Source organism: Canis aureus, chromosome 5 (genome assembly GCF_053574225.1).
Source record: "Canis aureus isolate CA01 chromosome 5, VMU_Caureus_v.1.0, whole genome shotgun sequence".
In the NCBI taxonomy this organism is placed as follows: domain Eukaryota; kingdom Metazoa; phylum Chordata; class Mammalia; order Carnivora; family Canidae; genus Canis; species Canis aureus.
Window position 1 is genome coordinate 83,728,638 of NC_135615.1, and position 10,076 is coordinate 83,738,713.

At 52.3% G+C, this 10,076-nt stretch overlaps 1 protein-coding gene across 4 annotated transcripts in view; it reads right to left on the minus strand.

Annotated features, from left to right (window-relative positions):
* KAZN (kazrin, periplakin interacting protein) overlaps positions 1–10,076 on the minus strand; it is a 1,010,042-nt gene that overhangs the window by 555,418 nt on the left and 444,548 nt on the right. The window lies entirely within an intron of this gene.

The window sequence follows — 10,076 nt, forward strand, 5'->3', positions numbered from 1 at the left end:
CAAATATCTGTCTTTAATCAGCTGACCTGAACTTCAGGTTACAGGTGTCTTTTTTTTTTTTTTTTTGACAGTTCATTTATTCATTCATGAGAGACACAGCCAGAGACATAGGCAGAGGGAGAAGCAGGGTCCCTGCAGGGAACCCAATGTGGGACTCGATCCCAGAACCCCGGGATCACGCCCTGAGCCAAAGGCAGACGCTCAACCGCTGAGCCAGCCAGGTGCCCCAGGTTATGGGCGTCTTGCAAAGAGTGATCCATAGACCATTTGCACGAGGATCGCGTATGATGCTTGTTAAAAAGGCAGATTCCTAAGCTCCAGTCAACTCTGAGGTCTGCATTTTTTACTTGCTCTCCAGTTAATTCTTAATCACATGGAAGCTCGAGAAGGTTCCTAGGAGCCCCAACAGGAGTGGCCAGCAGACTACTGAAGTGTACTAAGTAGATATTGATGCTTACTGGTCTCTCCAAAGTACTCAGCCGACCAAGAGGCCCTGTTAGGGGATGTCAGAGATGAAATCCCCCCTCCAGAAAGGAGGTGAGTCTGCTTGGAGACAAGACTCGCACACAGCCACAGACCAGAGGAGGAAGAGCTGAGCTCCCAACGCCATGAGTGCTGTAGCCACAGTGCTTCAAACTGAAGCTCCCGGGATCCTTGGGCTCCATGAAGGTTCCCGAGGGGCCATCGGAGGCCCAAGAAGAGGCAGAAAAGGTGGGGCTCCAGGCTTCCAACCTGCCAAGACAGCTCTACTTACCGCTGTTATCTGGGGCCTTCTGCATAAGATCTCACTGGGGCGTGTTGTGAGTCAAAAAGACATCTTAGGCAACGAATGTTCTAAGAGTTCAGGGAAGGAGGTGGGAGCCAGCTTCAGTGCCTGGAGGAGAAGCACTAGAACTGGCCCTACATCTGCCAGGCCCTGACTGATCCAGGCTCTGTCAACCTCAGTGTTCACTCATCCCACATCCCCACGTGTCCTGGAGCCTCGATCCTTCTCCCTGCAGGAACCACAACACTCGCTGCTTCCATTCCTTTTATTTTTCCCTGTAATGTACTGTCCCCCGGCCTCTGTGTAGCTGGGTCCTTCTCTTCCTTCAGAAAGGCCTTCCTTGTCTTCATTCTCCGATTCAGCCTCCATCCTACCTTCCTCGTTCTCCATCACGGCCCTCCCTTCTTCCCAGCACCCACTATGCTCTTCTCATTTGCCTGTTCAGTGTCTGTCTCCCGAAGCGAACGTCAGCTCCCTGGGGGCAGAGGTTCTTGCCTGCCCTGGGCACCGCCGTGTCCCCGGCACCTAACAAGACGCGTGGCAAAAAGCAGGCTCTCTGATTATTTGATGAATGATGGATGAGTGTTGTTGGAGAGGTGGCAGATGGTGTCCCAGGGGACGAGACCAACATTTACTGAGCACCTTCCAAGTGCTGAAACTCTTCAACGTGCTGGGGACCCAGCGGTGAACCAGACAGATAAAGATCTCCATCCCGGTGGAGCTGGCCTTCTAGAGGACAGATACAAAACAACAGGGCTCATAAATAAATGTGCTATGCAACCGGCCAGAAGGCGAGACGTACCGTGGATATGAAAAAGCAGAGTAAGGCAAGGGAGATCGGGAGTGGATGTGGGCGAGGGCAGGGTGGAGGTGTCTACTGGGCAGATATCTGGGAAGGACCCTCCGGGAGGAAAGGACAGAGCAGAGAGCAGGACTGAGCCTGGAGCTTTTGAGGAATAAACAGTAAGAGGTCAAAGTAGCTGGCATGGGGCAGCTGTGGGGGCGGGGATAGGACAGCAGGTCCTGGGCCTTGTACGTGCGCACTGTTCAACCTCGTAGCCACCGGGGACACGTGGCCATTCAAATTTAAATAAATTAAAATGAAATCAATTTTAAAGAGTAGTTCCTCAGTCTCCTTAGTCGCATTTCAAGTGTTCGAAAGCCACATGCGGCCACGGGCTGCCATACTGGACCCTCGAGACATGGGACACCCCCGTCGCCGCAGGAAGTGGGGAGCGGCCAGCCCGGCTGTAGATCGTGGCTTTTGTGCAGGCTTTGAGCAGGGGGTGGGGGTTCTGGCTTCTAGGCTAGGACAGAGTCTAGAAAGACGGTAAAGATGGGGCTCAGGTAGGAGGCTGTGGGGTGACCCCGGTGAGAAGGAGCAGTTGGTGGCTCAGATCGGGGCAGCCGCAGAGGCCCGAGACTCAATATTTTGATCGCAGAGCCAACAAAACTTCCCGACTGGCTGGATGCGGGGTATGAAAAGGAGAGAGAGAGGCCCAGGGGGGGACCCTGAGACCTGCAGAGCCTGGGGGAGGGGGCTGCTGTCATCCGAGGGGGGCAGGCTGCGGGGTGGGGAGGCACATCGCGGGCTCTGGTTTGGATGTCTGGGCTTTGTGAGGTCTGTCAGGCATCCAAGTCGGGTGCACAGAGCTCAGGAGAAGGTTCTGGACCAGATATATCCATTTGCCGGGACATGGATGCCCACAGAGTCCCAGGATTGGGTGAGTTACCAAGGGCACAGACGCGGAGCCCCCAGGAGAGAGGGGAGGCCTTGCTAGCACCACGGGCTTGCATGGGGCGCCCGCAGGTCCTGGAGGAGGTGTTCGTGGTGGGCGGGACCTTCTACTTGACTCTACAAGCCATGGAGAAATCTGGAACGTTTTCAACAAGCACGACCCGTACCGGCCCGAGTCCTAGTACAGGTTCTCACCCATCGCACAAGCCTAAGGGAGTTTCTCACCCAGAGGGAACCTGAAGTCCTCGCAAGGCGAAGCCTACGGCCGCTTCCCCCAGGCCTCTGCTGCACCCCAGCACCCCGGCCCCCTGCCTGCTGGGACCCCACTCCGCTTCCTCCCCCCCAGGCCTTCCCTCCTCCCTCCGCGCACCTTGATTGCCCCACCCGGTTGCATCCAGCCTGGTGGCCGCTGAGCTGGGGCCACGCGGGGAGTGTCGTGCAGGGTAAATCAAGACACGAGTGCGCCCGCAGGACGGTCATCAAAAGCCTCCACGAAGGGTGAACACAGAGAAGCAGGGTGTGCTGTGCTTCTGCATTTTTTTTTTTTCTCAGCCTCAGAAAAATACACACTTTTCGACCTCCCTGGGAATTTAACCGGGGGAGGAAAGGAGTGAAAAGAGCCCCACAGACGGGAGGGAGCCGAGGACAGGAGCTGACTTGTTGCTTTCAGAAGAACTGCAGCCGGCCACCAGGCCACCACCTTTCGGGGGACAGGCCCTGAGAAAATGGGGACACATCCTCCCACCCCCGGGGTGACAGCAGCAGCTCCCCCTCCATCTCCTCCTCCTCTCTCTCCCTCTGTCCCCTTCCCTTTTGCTGTCACTTCAAACGCTGCCCCCTTTGACTTCTCTTCAGCAGCCAGGGTGCCCCTGGTGGGGGGCAGGTACCCGGGCTCCCTTTGCTGTCAGCAGGGGGGCCTCTCCAGCTCCTGTGTGCAGCCTGGGCGCAGGGCAGGTGCCTCACTCGGCCAGGGCCCCGGCGGGCAGGGCAGGGGCGGGGAGGAGACAGCGGCCGTCTGGCGGTGCCCCCTTCTTTGCTTTCTTTAAAAAAAAAAATTACGGCAAATTGATCATGTTGGAAAAATTGGACAATTATTTTCACAATGCCTGGTTTCTGACGGCCAGGGGCGAGGTGAGGAACAGAGAACAAAAGACAGCGGTGTCCCTGTCTAATCTCCTCGTCCAGCATAAAGCATCATTTCTCATGATTGTCGAAAATTGCTCACTGGCCTCAGCGAGGACTTTAAAGGGAAGCTGAGGCCTTTAGACATGCACATTCCACTGGCTTTGTTCTGAAAATTATCCTCATCACTGTAAATATGCTCAAGTTTTATGAGTTAAGGAGCAGTAACAGGCTGGTAGCAGGCTCAAGCCCCCTGGCTGCGGGCTGTGGGCTGTGAGTGGGATGCCTTTGAGCAGGGGGGGAGGGATTCTCAGATCAGAGGCTGACATGGTTTTATCTAGAAGAGACACATGGCTCTCTGACTCACCGAATTTCCACGCAAGCTCTAACTGGGACGCATCAAGGGAACAAGAGTGTTTTCAGAACCAGCTTCGCGGAGGAGGAGAATGAGACACACTTTTTATCACATTCCCCTGGAGGACAAAAGGTCTTAATCCAGGTAGTTGGTGAAGAAGGTAAAGTGCCAGGCAGGGAAATAGCCCTGAAAAATAATGATAATCAGATCAAATTAAAAACAGCTGGGCGTGCTGGCGGTGTCTCTGCATACGGCCTCTTGCTTGAGAAACAGACTCTGGGATCGGGCATGCCTGAGTTAGAGCCTGTTTCCTCCCCTGACCAGCCGTCCGACCTTAGGCAAGTCACTTAACACCTCAGGGCTTTGACTGTCCTCTCTGTAGAATGGGTATAATAATAGTGCCTACCTCTCAGGATTGTTTTAAGATCTAAGTGTATGTCAGTATTAGGCACAAAGAAAGCCCTCAGTGACTGCGAGCTGCCTCCACCACCATCACCACCACCATCACCACCACCACCACCATCACCACCATGACTCTCACCATCACCACCATCACCACCACTACCATGATCATCACCATTATCACCACCACCACCACCATCACATCATCACCATCATCACCATCTAAGTTAACCTTGGCTCCACTACCTACTGCCTAAGGGACTCCAGGTAGGCCATCTAAGTCTGTGTACGTGCGCATGAGTTTCCTCATCCATAAAAAGGAGATCACAGGAGTATTTGGCTCATATGAAATGAGATATCTGGGTTAAAGATGTGACTCAGTGGCTGCAGGCACAGTGTCCTATGGCTTTTAGGCCCTGCCACTATCCCCATTCTAAGATGAAGCAACTGAAGTTAAAGTGCTTGCTGAAAGACGAAGATTGAAGCGGGGCTCTTAGCTGCACATTTCCAGAGCAGCCCTGAAGATCGGGATCTGGGTGCAAGGGGGGCCTGGCAGGAAGTGGTATAGAGACAGGGACAGGAGGCGGGGGACGGGAGGAAGCCAGGAGAAAGTCTACTGAGGAGCAGGATGTCCTGCAGGCCTGGGGTTCTGTTCTGCTGGGAAACCCCAACAGACGCGATGAGTCACAGCTCTGAGCTGTCCCTCTGCAGCATCACGGAAGCTGGGTATTTATCCCCCTCCTTGTATTTGCTGTAGCCACGGCGCTGCGACTGGAAGTCTGAGTTCAGGGTACTGGCGGGGTTGGGTTGAGGACAGGTCTCTCTTGCTGGCTTCTAGGCAGCCACCTTCTTGCTCTGTCCTCCTTCATGTGGCCCTTCCTTGTGCGTGGGTGCGAAGAGAGAGAGCACTCTGGTCTCTTCTTACAAGGGCACTAATCCCATCATGGGGGCCCCACCCTCATGACCTCATCCAGCCCTGCTCACCTTCTAAAGAACCTGTCTCCAAATACCATCCCACAGGGAGGGGAGGGGCTGGGGGCTCAACATACGAATTTTGGGGAGACACAAACATTTAGTCCATAACTCCCAACTTCATATAAAAGAAACTGCACAGATGAATCTCAAAAAACTACTTTGCTGAGTGGAAGAAAGGGGGCACAAGGATGCACACTCTATTTTTAAATGAATTTCTAGCATAAGTGAAACAAATCTATGGTGGTAAGAATCAGAAAAGAGATGGGCCCTGTGGAGGGCGGGTATTGCCTGGAAAGGGGCCTGAGGGAACTTTCCAGGAAGGTGGAAATTTTCTAGGTCGTGCCTGGGGGCAATGGTCACATGGGGGTAGATGTGTTCAAAGCGCACTGAATTGCACAATAAAATCTGTGTGGTCTAAGTGGATTGTGCATCATCAAAAATCTGCCTCAAAAATAAACAAACTGGGCTGGGGAGGAGTGAGTGCTGTAACGTTCAGGGAGAACGAAGACTTTGTGTTTGTGTGTGTGCCTTTGTGTGCATGTATGTGGGTGTGCATGTGTGGGTGTGTGCACATGTGTGGGTGTGCATGTGTATGTGTGTGCATGCATGTGCACATGTGTGGGTGTGCGTGTGTGCATGTGCATGTGTGCATGCATGTGCACATGTGTGGGTGTGCATGTGTGGGTGTGTGCACGTGTGTGGCTGTGCATGTGTGCATGTATGTGAGTGTGCATGTGCATGTGCACATGTGTGGGTGTGCACTGTGCACATGTGTGGGTGTGCCTGTTTGCATGTGCACACTTGCATGCACATGTGTGCACATGTGTACATACATGTGCATGTGTGCCTATGTGTGTACATCCATGTGTGCAAGTGTGTGTGCATGCATCCTCCTGGACACACACGTGCACACTCAGCTCCCAGGAGGAAAACCACAAGCCATCACAGCCCTATGCCCAAGGACCGAGGGAAGCGCCCCGAGCCCGGTGGGAAGGGCACGCTCATGCCCGGGGCTGAGTCGCTGGCGTCCAGGGACCGCGCCCGGGAGCTCCCAGCTGTCCTCTGGCCTCGGTGGGTCCACGGCCACCCTCCACGCCACAGAGCCCATGGGGACTCACGATGCACAATGCACACAGTTGATTTCATGTCCTTTTGGCGGTTCGGCCACATTTTCAATAGCGACAAGCAAAAGCTGTTCCCCTGCGGAGTGAAAGGGGCGTATCTGCCCACCCCCCCCCCACTGCTGCGAGGCCCCCGAGGAGGCCGAGGAGAGGATGGGGGCTACAGGGATGCACTGTGCTTCCAGCACGATGCTGGGGAGGCCCCGCACCAGCCGCCTCAGGCCCCTGAATCTTGCGGGCGCTTGGAGTGACCGTGGCTTTATGGGACATAAAGTTTATAATTAAAAACTGTGATAAGATCTCTGGAGAAAAGGGACATTTCACATCTTCTGGTTGTGAAACAGCAGAGCTCAATGAGGCTGTGGGGTCGTGGGGTGCTTCCCGAGGAAGGGGGCACGTGAGCCAAGGTCGGAGACCAGGGAGGATATGCATCCCGTACATCTGTCCATTGCAGCCTCTATGGCTTTGTCCCTACTTTCTATCCATTCCCCTCCCTTAAAGACCCAGCTCGATTCCTGTCCTCTCCATGAAGTCACTTTCCAACGAGGCCACCTATGGGGGCGGGCCCTCTGGGAATTAGAGCCTGCCCCCCCCCCCACAGCCCACCAGTGAACAGAATGTCTTGTCCTGTGTCTTACTGGCCCAACCTAATGATAAGCCCCCGAGAGTAGAGGCTGGACACCACGAGGATAGAGTGGACTGGACTTCTGTGTGGACAAACGTTACATCACGAATGAAAGAGGTCATGACCAGCTGTGCGCAGAGGTGGGGTGCTGTCATTAAGACCTTGACAGCCCTACCATTCACTGACTCATTCACTCTTCCAACAGATCTTCACTGGCTACGGTACATCAGGTGCTACTCTGGTATAGGGGATGCATCAATGCATCACAGGTCCCTACTCAGGATGAACTTCTTATTTGGAAGAGCCCAACACACACGCATAAATGTATAAATAAGTTAATTCTATAGTAGGCTAGAAGATGGTAAGAGCAAGGGGTGCCTGGGTGGCTCAGGGGTTGAGCATCCGCCTTTGGCTCAGGTTGTGACCCCACAGGCTCCACAGGGTTGCTTCCCCCTCTGCCTGTGTCTTTGCCTCTCTCTGTGTGTCTCTCATGAATAAGTAAATTTTTTAAAAAATTAGAAAGGGAACAGAAGGGGGAAAAATGGAGTTTAAGGGATCACAGGGCAGAGGGAGAGGTGGCAGGAGGCATTAGAATTTTAAGTAGGGAAGTCGTGATGAGTTTCTTCGAGAAGATGACATTTGAGCACATTCTTGAAATTAGGCATGTGGTCACCTGAGAGCAAGTGTTCCAGACAGAGGGAAAGGTCTGTGCAAAGGCCTCAAGGCAGGAGCCTGTCTAGTGTGTTGGAGAAACATCCAAAGAAATGTGGCTAAACCTGAGTTCTCAGGAGAGATGGGAGTGGTTGAGGACCAAGGGGGACAGGATCATGGAGGAAGGACCTGTGGGCATCACACACACACACACACACACACACACACACACACACACACACATCTGACTTTTACTCCTGGTGAAACAGATTTGTGCCCTAGCTCTGTTAGCGGTGAGAACCTGGGGGATCAGTTCAACCCTCCAAGCTTAGTGGCCTCATTCGTGCAACAGGAGTGCTGCTGCTGCTGCTGGTCACATCGACTCACCACAGGAGCCCATGGTAAGCATGACAGGAGGTGAGGCTCTCGCCCAACAAGCAGAACCCCACGGTTCCCCAAATGCACCACAACTGTTCACACTTGCTATTATGGTTGCACTGTTGTTTCTATGATCCCTATTGATTTTGGACAGGGAAAGGGGCTGCTCTCCCCTTCAGTGAGCACCTGTTGCCTGTCACAGTAGGTACCTGCTCTTGTTTCCCAGTTAAGCCACAACCCAAGTTCTTGAGAGGAGAGGTCCTACCCCTCTTTTAATTGATGAGCAAACCAAGATTCCAGAGAAGTGAGGTGTCTTACGAGCGACCTGTGAGCATCCCACAGCCAGTTTATGGTTCAGCAGGACTTCGAAGACTCACCACTTTCTACTCAACTGGAATAAGAAGAAAGGGAGCAGAACGTGGTTGCAGTGTTGGAATGTTCCTGATGCCCTCACCTGCAATGACGCCCTTTGTGTGAACAGAGCACCGAGACTCAGGAGGGCCGTATGGGGCCCCATTCCTCGGAGATGCTGACGGGATTTCACATGGCTATTCTTAGGAGTGCTCATCATCTCTATTCTGTTTATAACTTAAGATCCAATTTTCTAGAGCTTTGCCGAAAGATCCTTGAATTATGATGGGAGAATAAAAGCCACCATGAATTCCAAGTACCAGTAGAGACCTAAACATTTAGATATTTCCTGAGGTTATTCTGGCCGCACCATGGAAAGGAAGAGGGAGGACTTGGGCCTGGGGTATCTCTGCCCTTGTCCAGAAGGAAGAAATCTTGGCACGCATATACAACCCATTTAAAGGAGTTCCAGATTCAGTAAAAATCTGTACGGAGTTCAATTGGAGCTCAGTATAATGAATTGTCGGTACTGAATTCTTATTCCTGTTTGATCTGATTGAATGCAACTATTCCTTTCATGTCCTTCCCACACTTCTTTTGAATGTCAGAACTTACAGGGGGCCTTTTAGACCGTATCGCAGTTTCGGGTTTGCAAGGACATTTGAGTTGGTGGGGAAGGCACGCCTTGCGGAATGTCTACACGCATCTAACTCCCATAGGCGCTCCCTCAGCGGAAAGCAGGGGCCTTTCTGAGCTCATTTATTAATCTGAACTCTTGGGCTAGCACCGTAAAGAGTCATGGAACGTTCGGGAATTAAGAGCAGAGACTGTGCTAACTTTGTCTCACTGAATTTCAGTCCCGTCACAGTCTTTAATTAAGATAAGCTATCATATGTGGCATTTAGACTTGACATAAATCAGAATGTGAGGCCTACACAGAATGTGGCTATAACTTTGCCAGAACCCTTGTTCAAACTTGATAGATTTCAGGTCAGGAAAGCCAGCCAAACCGTTTAGTGAATCCATTGATTGGGCTGATGCCAATAGTCAATGCGAAACAAATCCATTCTCGAGAGCTGGAGCTGCAGTCCACCGCAGTAGAACGCGTTGGGAAGAACATATAGTTTGAAGTTCATTTTCAGGTGATCCACTATGAGTCTGTGTAATCATTTAGATTAATGAAGACCTAGAAACTGGAACACCACCAGAGGATGAAGGAACCTGCATAATTTTGCCTTGAGGCGAGCATGGTCTTGCATGGTGGGCAGCAAATACACACCAGCCACAGTCTCCCTAAATTGGGAGTGTCACGCAACGATGACCAACAATTCTACATGGATTACACTTTGTACTTGTGCTGACAAATATATACGCACATACACAACACACACACGTGTTAAAGGCTTTGCTATTTATTCGCTTCTCTTCTTTACAGTTGACCAAAAGGCTGAGTGAGGTGGGACAGCCTCACAGAGGCAACTACAATAGTGTCCACTCTGCGTTGTAAGAGGTTTCATGCATACCAGGTACCGTAACAACATGAGGAGGCAGGAATGGTTATGACTCCCAATTTACAGATGAGGAAAATGAGG